This window comes from Haemaphysalis longicornis, unplaced genomic scaffold, assembly GCF_048455015.1.
Source record: "Haemaphysalis longicornis isolate Haplotype H1 unplaced genomic scaffold, Haemaphysalis longicornis Haplotype H1 scaffold_52, whole genome shotgun sequence".
Classification (NCBI taxonomy): Eukaryota; Metazoa; Arthropoda; class Arachnida; order Ixodida; family Ixodidae; genus Haemaphysalis; species Haemaphysalis longicornis.
Genome location: NW_027526388.1, coordinates 629,048 through 647,600, shown reverse-complemented (window position 1 = coordinate 647,600; position 18,553 = coordinate 629,048).

Here is an 18,553-nt window from a genome sequence, read left to right as displayed (position 1 = left end):
GGGCGACTGGAGGTGACGGCGGAGAGAATTTTTTTTTCTGCAGTTGATGAGGTATTTAATTTCGCAAAAATCAAGCATGCATGACTTTTTGTAAAGGAACACTGCAAATATCCCTTCTGTGTTGGTTAGTTGTCTTATAGTTGCGTAATGTCTTGTTCTTCGTCAAAAATGTTGACAAGTATGAACATTACACTGGACTTAGACGGGTAGATTTAGCTGTGACTATATAAGACGATTAGATAAGATAAATAACGATGGGACTATATATAAGGCAATGGCTAAAGTAAAAACACAGTATACCGTAGTTATGGGGGACTTCAATGCTAAAGTAGGCAAGAATCAGGTTGGAGACAAGGCAGTTGGGAACTATGGTCGGGGCTGTAGAAATAGCAGGGGTGCCCTACTAGTTGAGTTTGCAGAACGGAATAACCTACGCATAATGAATACCTTCTTCTGTAAACGGGAGAGTCGGAAGTGGACCTGGAGGAGCCCGAATGGGGAGCACAAAAATGAAATAGACTTCATATTATGCGATAACCCTGGCGTCGTGCAGGATGTGGAAGTGCTCGGAAGGGTAAGGTGTAGTGACCACCGTATGGTAAGATCCCGAATTAGGCTAGATTTGAGGAGGGACCGCAACAAGCTAGTACGAAAGAAGCCGATAAATGAGCTAACAGTAAGACGTAAAGTAGAAGAATTCAGGATCGCGCTGCAGAACCGATATTCCGCTCTTAACGAGGAAGCCGAGTTTACGACGCAGGAAGCCAGCGACAACCTTACACGCATTATTACGGAGTGTGCAGTAGAAGTCAGGGGCACTATAGCTAGACAGGATACTGGTAAACTTTCACAGGAGACGAAAGATCTAATCAGGAAACGGCAAACCATGAGAATCTCCACCGCAGCTGACAGAATAGAACTAGCGGAGCTCTCCAAGCTAATCAATAAGCGTAAGACAGCTGACATACGGAAGTATAATATGGAGAGGATCGAATACGCTGTAAAGAACGGAGGTAGCCTGAAAGCAGTGAAGAGACGTCTTGGCGTGGGGAAAAATCAGATGTATGCACTTAAGGATAAGCAAGGCAATGTCATCACAAATAGGGATAAAATAGTCACAGTGGCCGAGGAGTTCTATAGGGATCTGTACAGTAGCCAGGACATACAAGATAATGCCGAACGCGACAGTAGTTCACAGGAGATAAACATCCCATCAGTAACGACCGAAGAAGTAAGGAAGGCTTTGAAAGAAATGAAAGGGGGCAAAGCACCTGGTGAGGATCAGATAACAGCAGACCTCTTGAAGGATGGCGGAGAAATTGTCCTTGAAAAACTGGCAAAGCTGTATACGCAATGCCTAATGACCGCAATGGTACCGGAATCTCGGAAGAACGCGAACATCATCCTAATTCATAAGAAAGGCGACATGAAGGACTTGAAAAATTACCGGCCGATCAGCTTACTGTCAGTCGTCTACAAGGTATTTACCAAGGTAATCGCTAACCGAATTTCTGCAACCTTAGATTTCAGTCAGCCTAAAGAACAAGCAGGGTTCCGTAAAGGTTATTCAACAATGGACCATATTCACACGATCAATCAGGTGATAGAGAAGTGCGCTGAGTATACTGAACCCCTATATATAGCCTTCATAGATTATGAGAAAGCATTTGACTCGGTCGAAACCCTAGCAGTCATTCAGGCATTACGGAACCAGGGGGTAGATGAGCATTATGTAACAATACTAGAGGATATCTACAATGGGTCTACAGCTACGATCATCCTCCATAGGGAGAGCAGTAAAATACCTATAAGAAAGGGTGTCAGACAAGGAGACACAATCTCTCCAATGCTATTCACAGCATGTTTACAAGAAGTATTCAGAACGTTGGATTGGGAACAGGTGGGTGTAAGGGTTAATGGAGAATACCTCAGTAACCTCAGATTTGCTGATGACGTTGCCTTGCTAACTAACTCGGGGGACGAATTGCAAAGCATGCTTTCCGCACTGGGCGAACATAGTAGAACCATGGGACTGAAAATTAATATGCAGAAAACGAAAGTAATGATCAATAACCTCGGGACAGCACAGCGGTTTGACATAGGTGGCGAGGCAGTGGAAGTGGTAAGCGAATATATCTACTTAGGCCAAGTTGTGACCCCAGATCCAAACCATGAGGCAGAGATAATTAGAAGGATCAGAATGGGGTGGGGTGCATATGGCAGACATTCTCAGATAATGAATAGCAGCCTACCATTGTCGCTGAAGAAGAAAGTGTATGACAGCTGCATCTTACCGGTACTCACCTACGGGGCAGAAACTTGGAGGCTCACTAAGAGGGTTCAACTTAAATTGAGAACAACTCAGCGGGCAATGGAGCGGAAAATGATAGGTGTAACATTAAGGGACAGGAAGAGAGCGGAGTAGTTCAGGGAGCAAACTGGTGTTAAAGACATATTAGTAGAAATTAAGAAGAAGAAATGGACGTGGGCAGGACATGTAATGCGAAGGCAAGATAACCGCTGGTCATTAAGGGTAACAGAGTGGATCCCTAGAGAAGGCAAGCGTTGCAGGGGGCGGCAGAAAGCTAGATGGGCAGATGAGATAAAGAAGTTTGCGGGGATAAATTGGTCACAGTTGGCACAGGACCGAGGCAATTGGAGAATAATGGGAGAGGCCTTTGCCCTGCAGTGGGCGTAGATAGGCTGGTGATGATGATGATGATATAAGACGATTGCGCAGGCATTGTTTCACTTTGACCGGGTGGCTGAATCGAGTCACAGACAGACAGACAGACAGACAGACAGACAGACAGACAGACAGAAGACATACAGAAAGACATACAGACAGACCAAAATTTCTGAGTTTAGCTAGCCAAAGAAAGACTATCGCCTTTAAAAGAAATATTTAGGCAGCGCCCGGTTTCGATCCCACGATTCTCTGGCCGCAACGGGAGGTACGTGGCGGTCTTCCCACGAAAAAAAAGCACTACGAAGCTAGACGGGAGCATGTGCTACGAACGCGGCTTATCTCCTTGACTCATTCAAAATACGCCAAGAAGCTACTGATACAACGAAGGCACGCGAAGCTGAGCGTCAACGGAAACGACGAACTGAAAACTTTAGAGGAGGATGTTCAATTTCCTGCGGGAAAGCTGTGCCATGCGCCTTGCAGCTCAACCCGAGAAGAGGACGAAGAGGGCGGGCAGCGGGGTAGGAGCGTGAGCACGCAATAAAGAAAGGCGAGAACCAGGAAATGTTCCATTAGGTAACGCGGGTGTCAGTCTCTTCGCTGTCTCGACATTTCTCTACATTTCTCTGTCTCTACATGAGGGTTCACACTGCGTTCCGATTCGTGCTCCGATAAATGAAACAACATAACGGCAACACAATGGAACCTACACGGAACCCCCATGATGCTTCGCATTCTCCACATGGTTCCCCACGGGATGATGGTGTAATTTTTTTTTGTGCAATCACGCTCCCATCACCAGCCGTTCTTTTGTGCGTGCACGGGCTGGGGTATGTGAATGAGGGGAAGGTTTGTTCAGGCGCTTCCATAATGAATGCACGCTCCGGTTCAGATCGATTACGATGATTTCTTACAGAAAATTGTTTTCACTCCTCTTTATTCAGAAGTGTCCCAAACGAAATTTTGTTGCAAGTAAACGTTAAGCCGACTCTAACACCGGTATGCCGAGTGGGATCAATGTTTCATAATTACGTATTTTACCGCAAAAAATCTAATCCGAAATTGCCATCTAAAGTCATTGCAAGGGTTGTTACGGATGCGAAAAGAACCGCCCCATGCTTCCTCGTTGCAATAAATGTCCAGTCCATCGCGATTTCGCAAAGATAACAAGTACGAAGTGTGCTGTAATGCAAATTACATGCAAACACGCTCGGTGTCGTCCATTCCTTAAAATGCGGCAAGCACCGCTGTTCTTCCTTATTCACTTTGGGGAGTGGCACAAAATGTTTTAGGGAAAAGCTTAACACGCAAGTTAGGACGGCACTTCATTCGGTGCTTGTTATTGAACGCACTTATACAATGTACCATTATAGCCATTAAACCACAATGCAGGCACTCTACACACGGTAATTCCACAGAGGAATTCTAGCCCAGCGGAAACTAAAACGCTCCTGTCTCTAAAGGGGCCTCTTAAAGCATTCCTTGGGTCCCCTAAAGCCCCTCCTAACAGATTCCTTTCCTTTTCTCACTGTATATATACCTTCCGAAGTTTTGGTTAGGTGTGTTGCATAGACCAGCATGCTTTGCTGGGCTTTAAGTTTTGAATCAGGAGAATAGAAAGCCCGGGGTAGGGTGTTGGCTATGTTCAAGTAGCCGCCGCTTTTGACTACAAGCTTTAAATTCCCACACATTTCTTACCCTTGATTCAGGAATAAACTGCTTCCTATTTTGAACTTATGAACGTAAATACGTAACTGTATTTTTGTGCATTGATTGCCGAATCCTACCTTAAAGTTGTGGCCTCAGTATTAGCTCTGAATTCTGTTGCGTTTTTTTGGCCTTCACATGATTGTCCACACCGATTAGCTCCTCTCCAGGCGCGAGATGCCACGTTTCCTAACGTGATAAGCGGAGAGTGCCACGTTACCATAGCGCTCTTAAGTTGAGTGCAAGTTTTCAAGCCAATTCTAGGTATTGCCAACTCCTGGGGAAATAAAACAATATGAGCGTGCCGGCCCGTCTTTTATTTTGCATGTGGAGGTTGGTCCGTAAATTATACCTGGATACTTCACAAGAACAAAATAAAAAGTAAGGTATTGCATGCTACCATTTTATTTAAATTAACTGAAACAGTTTTCCAGCTGGCAGCTTGCAATTTTGTGAAATAATTATTGTTGTAATTAAAAGTTAAAGTTTTATTTCGATGTCTATCCGCGTCCTTGAAGCCCTCACGTGGGAGCCCTTTCAGGTAGAATAAATGTCTTGTTTTTGATGCTCCGAAAGCTTTTGTTTTAGTCTGAGCGACTAGCCACTATTTCTTGCGCAACTGCTGCATCGCGTGCTAGGTGTTGATGTGAAGTGTGCGGTGAGCTGCTTTAGTGTTAGGTCGGCATTCAAGAGAGCTTTTGTAGAACGAAAGTGGCTAACAACAAAACTGCGCCCATTAGCACGAGAAATCGGATAAAAACAACATTCTTACATCTCCTCGTCCGCCATATATCTCTCGATATCGTCATAACTAGGCAAGTGAAGTACTAAACTGACAGTTTTTCTTCCTTCGCATTGACATGTTACAGAGTTTCCTCGCAATTAAACTAGAACCCTAACTTAAAGTGTTCGTTTGCATATAGTGCTGTATCAGTCGGCATATAATATATCGAATTTCAAATATCCGTCATTTCGTTGCCCAAGGTTAACTCAAGCGCCTTTATGAAGGCACGTTGACGCCTTTCGTAGAGGTGCTTTGGATGCCAAACAGCGGTTATTCCTCCAGCTATTCAGTTTTCCCATTAAAAAAATAAAACCAGGTTGGACACAAGCTGTTCCACTGAGGCGTTTGTAGGTTTAAACCCAACAAGTAAGGGAAAAGGGACAAGCCCAACGGTATTTTTTCAGAAAAAGCAATGTGTAGATAAACTAAACACCCTTTCGCAACTTCCCAGATCTCAGGAAGCACGCTCATAGGGGGCGGGTGTAAGACAACTTAGAAGCAGAAAAATAAGCATGAATAATAATAGAGACAGTGTGGCCGCTCTGCACACTGGAAAAAAGACACAGATCCATGCTTTGCGGGCATATTAAGACAGCTCCGCAAACTGCCACTGACGCACAAACGCGGCCGAAGTACACAATCATCCCAGGTCAACAGAAAAGGCAGCTATCAATCGTTTGTTAGACACTGCGACTTCACAGCCGGCGGGGTAACAATAAGCAAAAGCCGAATAAAACATCCTGTGCCATAGGAGTGCTGGGCGGCGAGGCGGGGCAAAAATTATAGCAGGGAAGGTTTATAACCCGGTGGCTAATTTATTATTGGTTTCTAGGGGGAAAGGGGTTGGCGTTGAATAAACCCGTAGTTTAATATCAAGCGTGTTCTTTGTACGCTCACTGCATCTTTTTGCCCCTCTTAAAGAACTGACGATTATTTGTTACATTTGTTGGCCTTTTTCACATTGTGCTTTTTTTTACTAAACTCGTACTGCAGGAACACGTCTATCTCTCAAACATAGCGAAGAAATTTACCCTGCGCAGTTTCATATTATCGGCAAGGTTATTTCTTATGTTATTCCCATGAAATGCAAAAACCCCCGTGTGTACGAGACTTTTGCGCACGTTAAAGATCCCCAGGGGAAAAAATGAACCCGGAGCCCTCTACTACGGCGCGCCTCCTCGCCTGCGTTGCGTCGGTGCGTTAAACCCTACAATAAATCAATCAATTATTTTCTATGTTAAATTCAAACGTGTGCCGGTAGTGGATACTTGTCGCAAGCTTAAACACGTGGTAGACCAAGCGTTGAATTTAAAACAAATTATGGGGTTCACCTCACCGAAGCTATGAGGAACGCAGTTGTAAAGCGCTGCGGAATAAATTTACCCATTTTGGGCTTTTTAATGTGCGACTTGAATCGCGACACCGCGAGAGTTTCCTGTTTTCCCTCCACGCAGAAAGAAGACACCGAGCGCGTTATCAAACCCTCGTATTTCCACCCAGCAGCACAATGCCGGATAGCTACTGAGCCAGCGCGGCGATTTAAGCCCTGGAACTGACTGGCGGTTTACTATTCTGAAGACCAACTATCGTAGGTTGGACATCTAGGCTTACCATTACGGCCACATCGGATTCGACCTACTTTGATTTAGGGACAGCAACAATTCCCTCAAAGGTCATAGTACAAATTGCGTCAAGAAATATATTACAGCCAGAATAATTTTTTATACGTATTTATCCTTTCCTGGTCGTGTGCGCTGCTTATGCTTATTTATTCTCTAATGGTATCGGTGTTCTGGAACTGCAAGTACACGCCATCCAGGCAATAGGTTTCATCTTTTATTAGCACAAATCTCCCTGTGCTCTTTATTACATTGCAGCTTAATAAAATGGACAGATGTCTTGCTTCTGTTTATCGGTATTATTTTACAAATTCACCCTTTTATTGAAGATAAATATTCTATGTGAACCATTTGTTAACCATTCACGACAAAAACAGTGATTCGAATCAGAACTTCTTGGCTTGTCGGGTGAAAGACATTTCGTCCGTAATTTGATTTCGAATGAAGAAGTGGAGAGGGTGGTCAATTTAGCTGCCGGGAGTTTGATGCCCATGTTTTTATTTCTCGTAACATTGCTGGTAGCGGCTGCGTGTATTCTTTATTCCTCAACCTTGAACACAGCCTGCTAAACGACGCACGACAGGGGGCCTCTGTGTCTCTCATCACGCCCAGAAGGTCCCTGTTGCCGAGCATCTCGCTCAGAAAAACAGCCCTGAAGTTGGTCTTGAGGCTCTTTTAATAGTCCATGTCGAATCCGTGGGGAAAGTGTATGGCAAACAGACACTCAGGTGCGGCAACTGGGCGGTAGGCACTTAGATGGATGGCCGAAACGTGAATGTTTGCATTGTATTCGTTGTTTAGCTCAGTTTAACTGATTTACGCTCGCGGAGAAAATCCGATGGGCCGCTATTCTCTGATTGTGTGTCTGTAGAAATATGTTAAGTATTTTCTTCTACATTGCTCGAGCCAGCTTGGTAATTTTTTTAAATACCTGCCCGTTTTCATGCTTTTGTCCCCCTTAAACCCACTCCCCTCTGTAATGTATTACCATGAGGGTACCAATAAATAAATAAATAAATAAACACTGAACGAGTCACTACAGCGAATGCTTTGCCCAATGCGTAGGCTCTTATGACAGATGATCGTTTTTTGAATTAAACAGCCAAGAAACCGCTTCCCGGAGTTCATTGTTGATAATCGCGTTATATAACTGGATATACAGTAAAACCTCATTGATGCGGCCCCGTTAACTCGACAATTCGGATAATTCGACGTTCCCGCTCCCACCATTCGAAAATCTACATTTTCCTAAGGCATCGGACCTTCCTTAATTCGGCACCAATTCTCGCGCCCACCGCTTAATTCCTACCAATGCCTTATCGAAGCGTGGCCCGCAACGCGCCGTCGTTCTCGCCTTTGCTCTGTCCCCCTTGCCGAAAGAGGTGGGGGGGGGGGGGGGGGGGGGTTTCGTGCGAGCATGCATCGCGGCCAGTAAACAGCCGGCGGCGATACGCGTGTGTGTGGCCGAATATGCCAGGGCAATTTGTAGAAGCCTAAACCGGCGTTTCGCTTGCATATTTTAGACGCTAAAACGCCGTTTTTCGTCCTAGAATTCCGGCCTCAATTTATGACGTTCAAGATTGGCTTTCCCTGTACAAACGTGAGAGAAAAACTTAACTTGTAGGACTATGTTATTCAGTTATACAAATTTTCAACATTTGCAGGCCTAACTCCCCGAAGCTGTGCCTGTGCTAGAATAAACGCTGTTGTGGACGGAACCGGAATAATTTCGATTACCTTAAGGTCTTTCACCTGCGACAACACCTGGAAAGAGGGTTGTTTTTGCGTTTTGCCGATATATACAAAAGCATGCACAGCAAACGTGATCGAACCAGAGTCCTTGCGCTCAGCCGCCCGACGGCTTAGCCTCCTTAGCCTCCGTGGCGGGCATAACGTATACTTCTGCCTGACTGGTGTCGGCAACTTGAGGTGCCCAAATAAGGATCCCGATGTATTGACTGTGTCTGACTTCAAACTCAACTTTGTCGAGGTTTTTGTGAACAACACTTTTCGGCCTACCAGTTTTCAGCAAAGATCCACTGCCTGTGTGGGCACTGGAGATACACGAATACTTGTCCGAGCTATGAGGAAGGTAATTGTTGTAAGTACTGTTCTCCAATTCGTCAGATTTTACTGATTCCCACCTCAATTGTGGCCATGATCACTTCTCTCTTTAAGCAACCTGTTATCTATTTTTAGCGTTAATGATGATCATCATCGCTTGCTCTTGGCTGGCATTGAGTGCGCTGGCCGCATAAAAGGCTCCCGCCTTCAGTTCTGTATCATCTACCAGCGCCTACATCTGAATTTTTCCTTATAAAAGCACGTATTTAATCATTACAATGAATCTTGAAGGAAGAATGAACCATCGTGTTTGATTCTAATCCACCCTAATCCTTCACAAATAATCTATTCTACCTTAATTCATCTCAATAGACCAACCGCGATTGCTCAATGGCTAGGGCGTTATGCTGCCCAGCCCTAGCTCAAAGATTGTCTGACTTTGCTACGAGGCTGGACCACGGTAGAATCGGCCATTGAGAACTTTGAAAGTGCTCCGTCTGCAGCAGACATTCCGCACATCGTCAACGAAGCCATAAAAAGTGAATCCCTGGCAATAAATTAACGGCTTAGCAATCTAGAAGACCGTTCTAGGCGAGATAACTTGCTTGTTTATGGAATTTCCGATAATCAGCAGGAAACGTAGGAGGAATCTGAAAAACTTATTTTTGACCTATTATCTCGCTACTTTCAAATTCAGATCAAGGCGGACGAGATCGATGGAACCCATAGCTTAGGACCATTCGTACAAAATAAAACGAGGCCAATTATAGTTAAATTCACATCATTTAAGACCAAGGACGGAATTCTGGCGCAAAAAGCTAAGCTAAAGTGTTCGAACATTTCAATCAGGGGAGATTTCTGCCGAGAAACGCGCCATTCGCGTAAGAAGTTATTTGAATTTGCCAAAGAAAGCGGGCAGGCTTACTCCCTTCGGTTCAATAAACTGACCATTAACAAAAAAGTATATACTTACTGCGCTGCCACAGACACTGTGTACGAAATTGAGTCCACCCGAACCGTGCGTGTGACAGATAACAATATCCCCAGTTCGAGCTCTGTTCGTACCGGTCCTTTGTAGCAACCTTCTGTGCGCAATACTAATCATGCCTCTGTTTTCTTTACAAATGTCCGAAGCGTCCTGAACAAATTCGTTGCACTGTGCAGCGCGATTGATTTCTGTTCGGCCAATATTGTTGTCGTGACTGAAACGTGGCTTTCGGCAAAAAGTAGGAACAGTGAAATATTGAACTGCGAAAAGTCGTATTGTTTTTATAGATACGACAGAGACATTCGTTCAGAAGAGGCCGTTCTTATTGCTGTTAGCGAAGTGCTTGTTTCACATGTAATACCGGTTGTCTTGTCGTTAGAACTTGTTTGTGTGCGGATTTGCATCGCTAGTCGCGAAGTCATTAGGACAGTTGCAAGTTGGGCGAGTTGGTACGTGTTCATACTTAATCAGAGCGCGAAGGACGGGACAGACAGAAGACTAACAGCGCCTGTCCTTCTGTCTTCTGTTAGTCTTCTGTCTGTCCCGTCCTTCGCGTTGTGATTAAGTATGAACACGCATTCATTATTTGCGTTTGCTACAGACCACCCAGTGCCGCTCGAACCTTTTGCTATGACTTTCACGACGTTCTTAACAAACTGATCATTAGATATCCCAAGTCACCTCTTCTTATATTAGGAGACTTTAACTTCTCGGATATAATATGGCGCCATGATTCGGTAGTTGTTAAACACAACTCATCTCAGTGCACGGAAATCGTAAACCTATGCTGCGATTTACCCTCACGCAAATCATTCACATACCTACTCGAACTACCGGCTCCACAGCTAACATCTTCCACCTAATCCTTACTTCTACACCAGAATTTATCTCTACTATCACGCATATGCCAGCAATAAGCGATCATTCCATCATCCAGTTTAATATGAAAGCGCAGGGCCCCTGTAGGAAAGTTTACAAACAAACACAAGACTATTGCAGAGCCTACTTTACTTCAAAAACAGCCGAAATAGAGTCGTTTATTGAAACGTATCTCCATAGCTTTTCAGCACGCACAGTGGACAAAAACTGGTCACTGTACGAAGATAAACTCTTAGCGCTAATCGATCGATATGTACCAAAGAAAAATTTAATAACAAATCCTAGCTCGCCTTGGTTCAATAGCTCGCTTAAACGCTTGCGTAGCAGGAAGGAGCGTTCATTTCGTCGCGCTAAACTAACAAACCGAGCTTACGATTGCCGCACGTATCACACTATTAATAACGAATTTAACAAATCTGTAGAAAGCGCGAAAAAAACTTTGTTTATGACACATTACCGGTGCTATTACGAACGAACCACCGAAAATTTTGGAACACTATTAGCGGCACCAAAAAACCTCATTCAGTTCCATCATTCAAACGCTCCGGTCCCTCCGAAGCAGTGCTGTACAATTCTAAATAATGCATTTGCTGCAGTGTTCAATTCTACCCATTCTGTCAGTACCCCACCTTTATATTTATAGACTTTTTACCAATGGATCCTGTTTTTGTAGACTCTGTCGGCGTTGAAGCATTAATTCGTAAACATAAAATTTCCTCCTCTCGTGGGCCTGATTGTATTAACACGCAAATGCTCAAGTGGACTATTGTCGACTCCTCTATTATTCTGTCATACATTTTTCAGCAGTCGCTGCGTTGTGGTGCATTGCCTAGTGACTGGATGGGGGGGAAGGTTTTTCCCGTTCATAAATCCGGTGATGTACATTCTCCTGAAAACTACTGTCCCATGTCAACTACAAGCATACCCAGTAAATTCCTTGAACATATAATATATTCGCAACTAGTTGAATACCTTGAGTCGAATTCATCTTTCACTTCTTCTCAACACTGCTTTCGAAAAGATTATCTTGTGAAACTCAACTTTTAGCCTTTACTAATGACCTTATTGCAAATAACGACCTTGGATTTAAAACTCACTGCATATTTGTTGATTTCGCTAAAGCTTTTGACTCAGTCCCTCACAGCCTATTAATTTTGTAGCTTAGCCAACTAAACCTTGACTTTCTAGTACTTGCATAGATTACATACTTCCTGTCTAACCGACCTCAATACGTTTTTGCTAATGACTGCACGTCTCCTACATGTGATGTACCATCTGGTGTTCCGCAAGGATCGGTATCAGGGCATCTACTCTTTCTGATATTTATTAACCGCTTACCCGACTGTGTTAAATTCTCTTCGATAAAATTGTTCGTGGGTGATTGTGTATTTATAACAAAATTTCCAACTCGTCTGATGTTCAAAATCTTCAAAATGACCGTAATAGTGTTAATAAATGGTTTAATAACTGGTGTATGCAATTAAACGTGTCGAAGTGCAAAAGTAGGCAAATATCTCGCCCTACTGATAAAACCAATGCTTGACTGTAGTTCCTTGATAACGTTTTCGTGATCTTTGTTAATTGCTATAAGTACTTAGGCGCCCACATTTCTAATGACCTTACTTGGAATACCCACATTGAATACGTTATAAGCAATGCTAACCCCATGCTGGGCTACTTACGCCAAAATTTTTCATCTGTTTCTACCTTCCTTAAACCTCATCTTTACAAAACACTTGTTCGTTTCAAATTAGAGTACGCGTGCGCATTGTGGATCGTCATCACATCGCCCGCATTCATTGTGTGGAATTAATTCAAAATCGTGCCGCTCGCTACATCTAATAGTCCTATTCACGTACTGCCAGTGTTTCGTCAATGAAAAAAACAGTTAACCTCCCTGATCTGTCAGTGCGCCATAAATGTTCTCGTCTGTTTTTATTTCACGAAAAATATCACCATAACCCTACCTTAAAAGAACAACTTATCACCCCACCTCGCTATATCTCATCTCGAACGGACCATAGTTGCAAAGTCGGCTTGCCGTCTTGTCGTATTAACGTACACAATGATTTACTAATTCTTAAAACGAGTGTACAATGAAACAACCTTCCAGCCGCCATTGCGTCCGTTACTGATACAACCCTTTTCAAAAGTGCTGTACATGACACCTATTGTTCGTAGAATGTCATAGGAGATTGTGCATTATTTTGCTGTTGTGTAAATAATGTACGTTCATTGTTGTCATTCGCACATCTCAACCACTCCACTCTCGTAAAAACTGCACATTGTATTCTCTTATGTTTACCGCTCCTTTCTGTTGTGCCCTATGGGCCCTGAAAGTGTCAATAAATAAATAAATAAATAAATAAATAAATAAATAAATAAATAAATAAATAAATAAATAAATAAATAAATAAATAAATAAATAAATAAATAAATAAATAAATAAATAAATAAACCATGTGTATTTCGTTACCCCCAAGTTCTTTCTCATTTTAATGGTTCCTCTCCAAACGGCGATAGAAAATATGGCGGAAGAAAGTCAGTCAGGCTTTAATTTTTTTGCTGAAACCACAGCGCGCTCCGAGGACGCTCTGCGGTCACCACCAGGCACACGCTCACGAGCGCTCGGAATTTCCTAGGTACTTTGTTTTCAACGCCGAACTTACGGCCAGTGTCAGAAGCCCCGCGGTTAAAAAAGCAAACAAAGCCTCGACTCACACTTATTGATTCAAATCACCCAATCTAAGTTATCCGCATAACCGTTCACAAACTTTCCTACCATTCTTGGCACGATATGCAGCTTCAGACCACCTTGACAAATAAGTTGTATTCGGAGATTTTGCATGGATGCTCTTTGAGCTTTGAATTGACTATGATCTCACACCCCTCAAAGGAGTCCTAGGGACAGAGTTTCTGTGGTTCCAATATCTCCATTTCGCTGGGACCGATTGTGGCAAAACAAAAATCCAGTTGTGAAATCCTTCATTTCTGGTGGAAAGGCGAACTTGTTGCTGCGTGCGTTAGTTTAGGTTTAAGAACAATATAAGTAGCGCAAACAAAAGACACCCAACCGAGAACTAGGTGTGATGAGGTGTCGCTGCCCTCAATCAAGGAGAGGCCAATCCACCGAATCTTACGGGTGTAGCGTACGAAAGACGCAAGTCTGAAGAAGAGGAGGTATAGGAAGCTGTTCGGCCACACTCGTGGTGTAGGCCCGAGGACCGTCGCCGGCTCTCCCGTTCAATCAACCACCCGGGCTGTCAATGAGACGACGGCCGACAAGCAGACGACAAGAAGCTGTTGCGCCTGCTGGAGTAATCGGGATTCCGGTGGCGTGGAGCGCGGGCAGCGACGCCTCGCTGCGGACCAGGCCTCAGCTCTTCACGTCCGCCGCTAGCCATCGGCCACCATTACGTTCCTGGCCAGCGAGGCAACTGCAGCGACCTGGTCCGTCGCTACTTCCCCGTGGACTGGAGAATAGTGCGTCGCTTCATCGGCGTGAGCGTGACTCTTTTTTACAAATTTGTCCGCCACTTTCCGCCCTTGAATGTTCCTGAATTTATTCTGTCTGTGTGCGTCAGTGGCATTCCCGCTTTTTAAAATATTGAGTTAATATAGTTCTTGTGTGTGTGTTTGCGAGAACGTAGTCAGGATTCGTGACCCTCTACGCTTCCGGCGCAACATTTCTTACACTAAGCATGGCGAGGCGCTACTCTTCTAACAGTTTATTAGCAAAAAATAAACATTTTTACTAGAAAAGACTTTACTGAAATACATTTTTTCCTTGAGAAACGTCGGCACGTGCACAATGTGGCGAACGTTGCGCATGTCTGCATGTAGGGGAAAATGTACTACGTTAGTCTTTGCTACTACATAGTTGGATGTTCTCAGTAACAAAGTGGCTAGTGAAGTTCCACTCGCATAGTCACGAAATGACTTAGGAATTGTTTTAGGCTGTTAAAAAAATCAAGTGATTTTTTACCCCAGTGCTTCTCAAACGGGGGCACGCGGTCCCCAAGTTGTTTGCGAGGGCATTTCAGGTGTCCGCAAAACCCTCCCGAAAACTTTTCAATCGCCCCATTCCTTTTCTTTTTTGCCAAACCTTGCTGGAAACGCAAAAAGGTGGCTTCGCTACATGACATTTAATTTTTGCCGTAGCTAGTATTGTGTAGCCTGTGATTTAACGTAGGCTTTTTGTAAATGTGCCAGCTTTGCGGAAACGCCAGCCACTCAGAGGTAGCTTGTATTTGTTTGGTCACTATTAGCTGCAATAACAGCTTGTTTGACAAGATGACACGCATCAACATAAACGTCTAACACAGAAGGGGAGCATCGATAAGTGTGTTAAAGACTTCAGCGGCAAGTGCAAATCCTTGGAAATTATGTCACGGAAGAAAAAAGTCTATTGCGGGGTTGCCCATCACTTTTGGAAGCCCGGAAAGGGTCCCCGACAGACTCATAATTGAGAACCACTGTGTTAACCTAATAATAATGTCTACTGGGCATTGGAACATTTTTCCACAGTTGCAAGTGTAGCGCCTATCTATGTCCTCTATCTCATGTTCCTCTCGCCGCATTTTCCCTCGCCACAAGTTAACCAACCCTCATTGCACTATATGTTCCTTCTGTGAAAACTTGTTGCCCAAGGTAAGAACTAATTATGAAAAATCTAGTGTACTTTGATCTCCTGTTTTTTGGAATGATGTACCACTGGGAAGAAAGATAGCTCACTTCATCCCTCCAAAAGAAAATTGAAGATGTTATTAACTACCCACCACTTACTCCCGAAATATCTTACTTGTGTGACATTATTTCCTGCTCTTTCTGTTGTCAATTAATTAACTTTGCCATTTTTTCCACGATATATTGTATTTTCTTCATTACCCTGTTGGTAAACGACGTGTGATAAGATTTGTACAACGTCTGCAATACTTACTGGTTGTTTTGTGCTCACAACTTATCTCCAATACAACTATCATACTAGGTCTTGCCTGTGGTTAGGCATCCTTGGGACCTCCTCCTGTAAATTCACCTCAATGTAATACACGCTTGTACTTCCCTGAATAAATTTGAATTTGAATTCGAATGTTCCTTGGAACTTTCCACTCGAGTTATGCTGACGCCAACCGGTCCATTTCAGAGCAACAGAATCACCGGCTGAGAGTATTAGGGTGCGTAATGTTTTTCTCTAACTTCCTCTACCGATGTAATTAGTACTCGATAAAGCTTCATCGGCTCCCAGGAGACCACAGAAAGCGCAAAACAGTATTCTACAATCTCACGTACACCCTTGGTGTCTGCCTCCTTAAAGGGACACTAAAGAAAGCTCAACACTATATTGCAGCTAAGTATTTCTGCCATACAATTTCTGATTGCCACGCAAAGCCCCACACTGTATTTAATGTTATCCGAAACCCACGTTTTGTTGCAAACAATACGGTCATCTGAGAGAGTGTGAACACTCGGCCTTTAATGGTCGATTTTTGAAAGCGCGGGCAAAAAAATTACACGATTAAAGTTAGCCCGTAGACTTATGCTTTTTTTTTATTTAAGCCGCACGCGTCGGCATCAGCAGGCTGTTCCTCCCTCGCAAAGCCTTGGAAGACGATTGGTGTTATCGTATTGTGAGAAAAATACTGACTTGAAAAATGGAAGTTTTTGAAACACACTTGGAAGAACTAACTCTGGTCGCTTTTGGTTTCGGAAAACACTCGCAATTTTTTTCCCCGACAAGTTGGTTCTCGTCGTAAAGCACTCCTTAAGCAAAACCATTAGAGATTCGACCTTTTAATCTTGCTATCATTTCTTAAAGCTTTACTTTGCAATAAAATATTGAGCAATTACACAGTATTAGGTCACTAAACTTTAGTTGCGGTTCGCGTTTCGGTTGGCACGTTAAACGTCCCCTATGTTGGCAGGTTCCCTATGATAAACCTCAAGCGGGTGGTTGAAAATTTAATACATTTTTTTTTAATTTTGTGCACTCTATCTCAAACGCAGGAATGACTTTAACAATAAAGTTGCACTATCGCATTCTACTGTTCACATCCTCAACGCGTTAAAAGTTAGTTATAGGGTTCAATACGCCGAAGCAAAGCCTAGGTTTGGAGGCAAATTGTTGTAGAGGGCTCCGGATTAATTTGGCTGACTGGCTATTTTCAATGTGTGCGGGAGGCTTGACACACGGGCATTTTCGCTTTTGGCCTCTATGTGAAAACCTTCCGCCGTGGTTTGCCAGGATCAACCTTTTGTTGATCATTCACTCCTTTTCATGGTATTCATGGGAAAGTATAACTTCCATTTGTCTTGTATAAGCTGCAGCCTACCAGGACAAGCATTCCAGCAACATACAAGACATGAGCCATAAAACAAAACACCTCAGAACAGAAGTCTTTTGCTGACCATTTTAGGCTTTTTTTTTTGACGCCTTACGAAAGCATAACATCCGTATGTTTTATCTAAACTTAAGCCGACCAGGACAAGCTTCGTAACAACATACAAACACCCTACCGCATATGTTATACAACAAAGAACCTCAGAATGTAGGCATTTTTTGAGCCTTCACCACGTTTTATGGCGTTCTTGAGAAAGTATAATTAACATGTGTTTTGTCTAAAATGGAGCCGACCTTGACCAGCTCCACGACAATATACAAGAGCCATACCGCACGAGCAATAGAAGAAAATATCTCACAATCCCACCTTTTGTTTACGTCCACTGCTTTTCCTGGCGTCCCTGGAAAAGTATAACACCGATTTGTATTGTCTAAACTGAAATGAAACTGGACGAGCTCGCAACCTACCAAACCATACAGCACGCAGCACAATACAACGATACAGCGAAAGATATCTAACTTTAGTGGCGTCCGTAGGAATGAAATTATGTCAAATTTTTGTGTCTCGAAAAGTATCATTTTTATATTTCTATCGATATAACTAGCTATTATTTAGGCGTACTAGACAACTTTGCGAGCCCGCCGGATGGCGTCCATTTAACCAAGCCTGTCCTGATTCCCTTATCTTGAGTTAGTCGCTAATGATTGCGGCGAAAGGAGAATCAATGGTTCCAAATTCCTTCACTTCAGGTGATCGGACTTCAGATATTTTAAATGATCAAGACCTCTGCAAGAAGAAAACTTGTGCTTTTAACGTTTGGACGCAGGATAAAACTAAAGGCAGTAAAAGTATTACGCGAAGTATCGGTTAAAAGTAAAAACATTAGCCGAAGCTTATAACACCATCAAATGACTTCGCAAATACCCGTGTGGTTCTCATCTTTTGGCGTGATCACTCGCGTTTTCACATGTCTTAGAGGACACAAACATGTAGTAATACTTTTATTATGGTCACTTTTTTACAATGAATAATTTAGTTGCACAACTCTGGTGACCCCAAACACGATTTCTTAGCCCTCTTTAAACTTTGGGGATCTTGCGGTACTACTAGAAAAATACATGCCACTAAAATTAATTTGCAAGACTATTTACCGAACGAAGAAAAACTAAAGCCGGTGTCCAAAGCACTCTAAATGAACACTGCTAGCCACAAAAACACGTAGATAGCATTTCTATACAGCTGATCAGGCCCACAAGACAGAATACAGCTGATCAGGCCCACAAGACAGAAGTAAAAGGTTCAGCACTCTTTCCAGCTATCTCCTTCCCATTTCCAGCCATCGTCAGGCTGGTAAGGAACTGACTACTGCAATTTTTGTAACTTCACCCCCACGTTGGCCAAAACACGTGGTTCGTTTTCCGCCTGCTTTGGTTGGGCCTTCCTGTTTTGCAAAGGCAGTAACGAGATAAAACGTCTCTATATAGG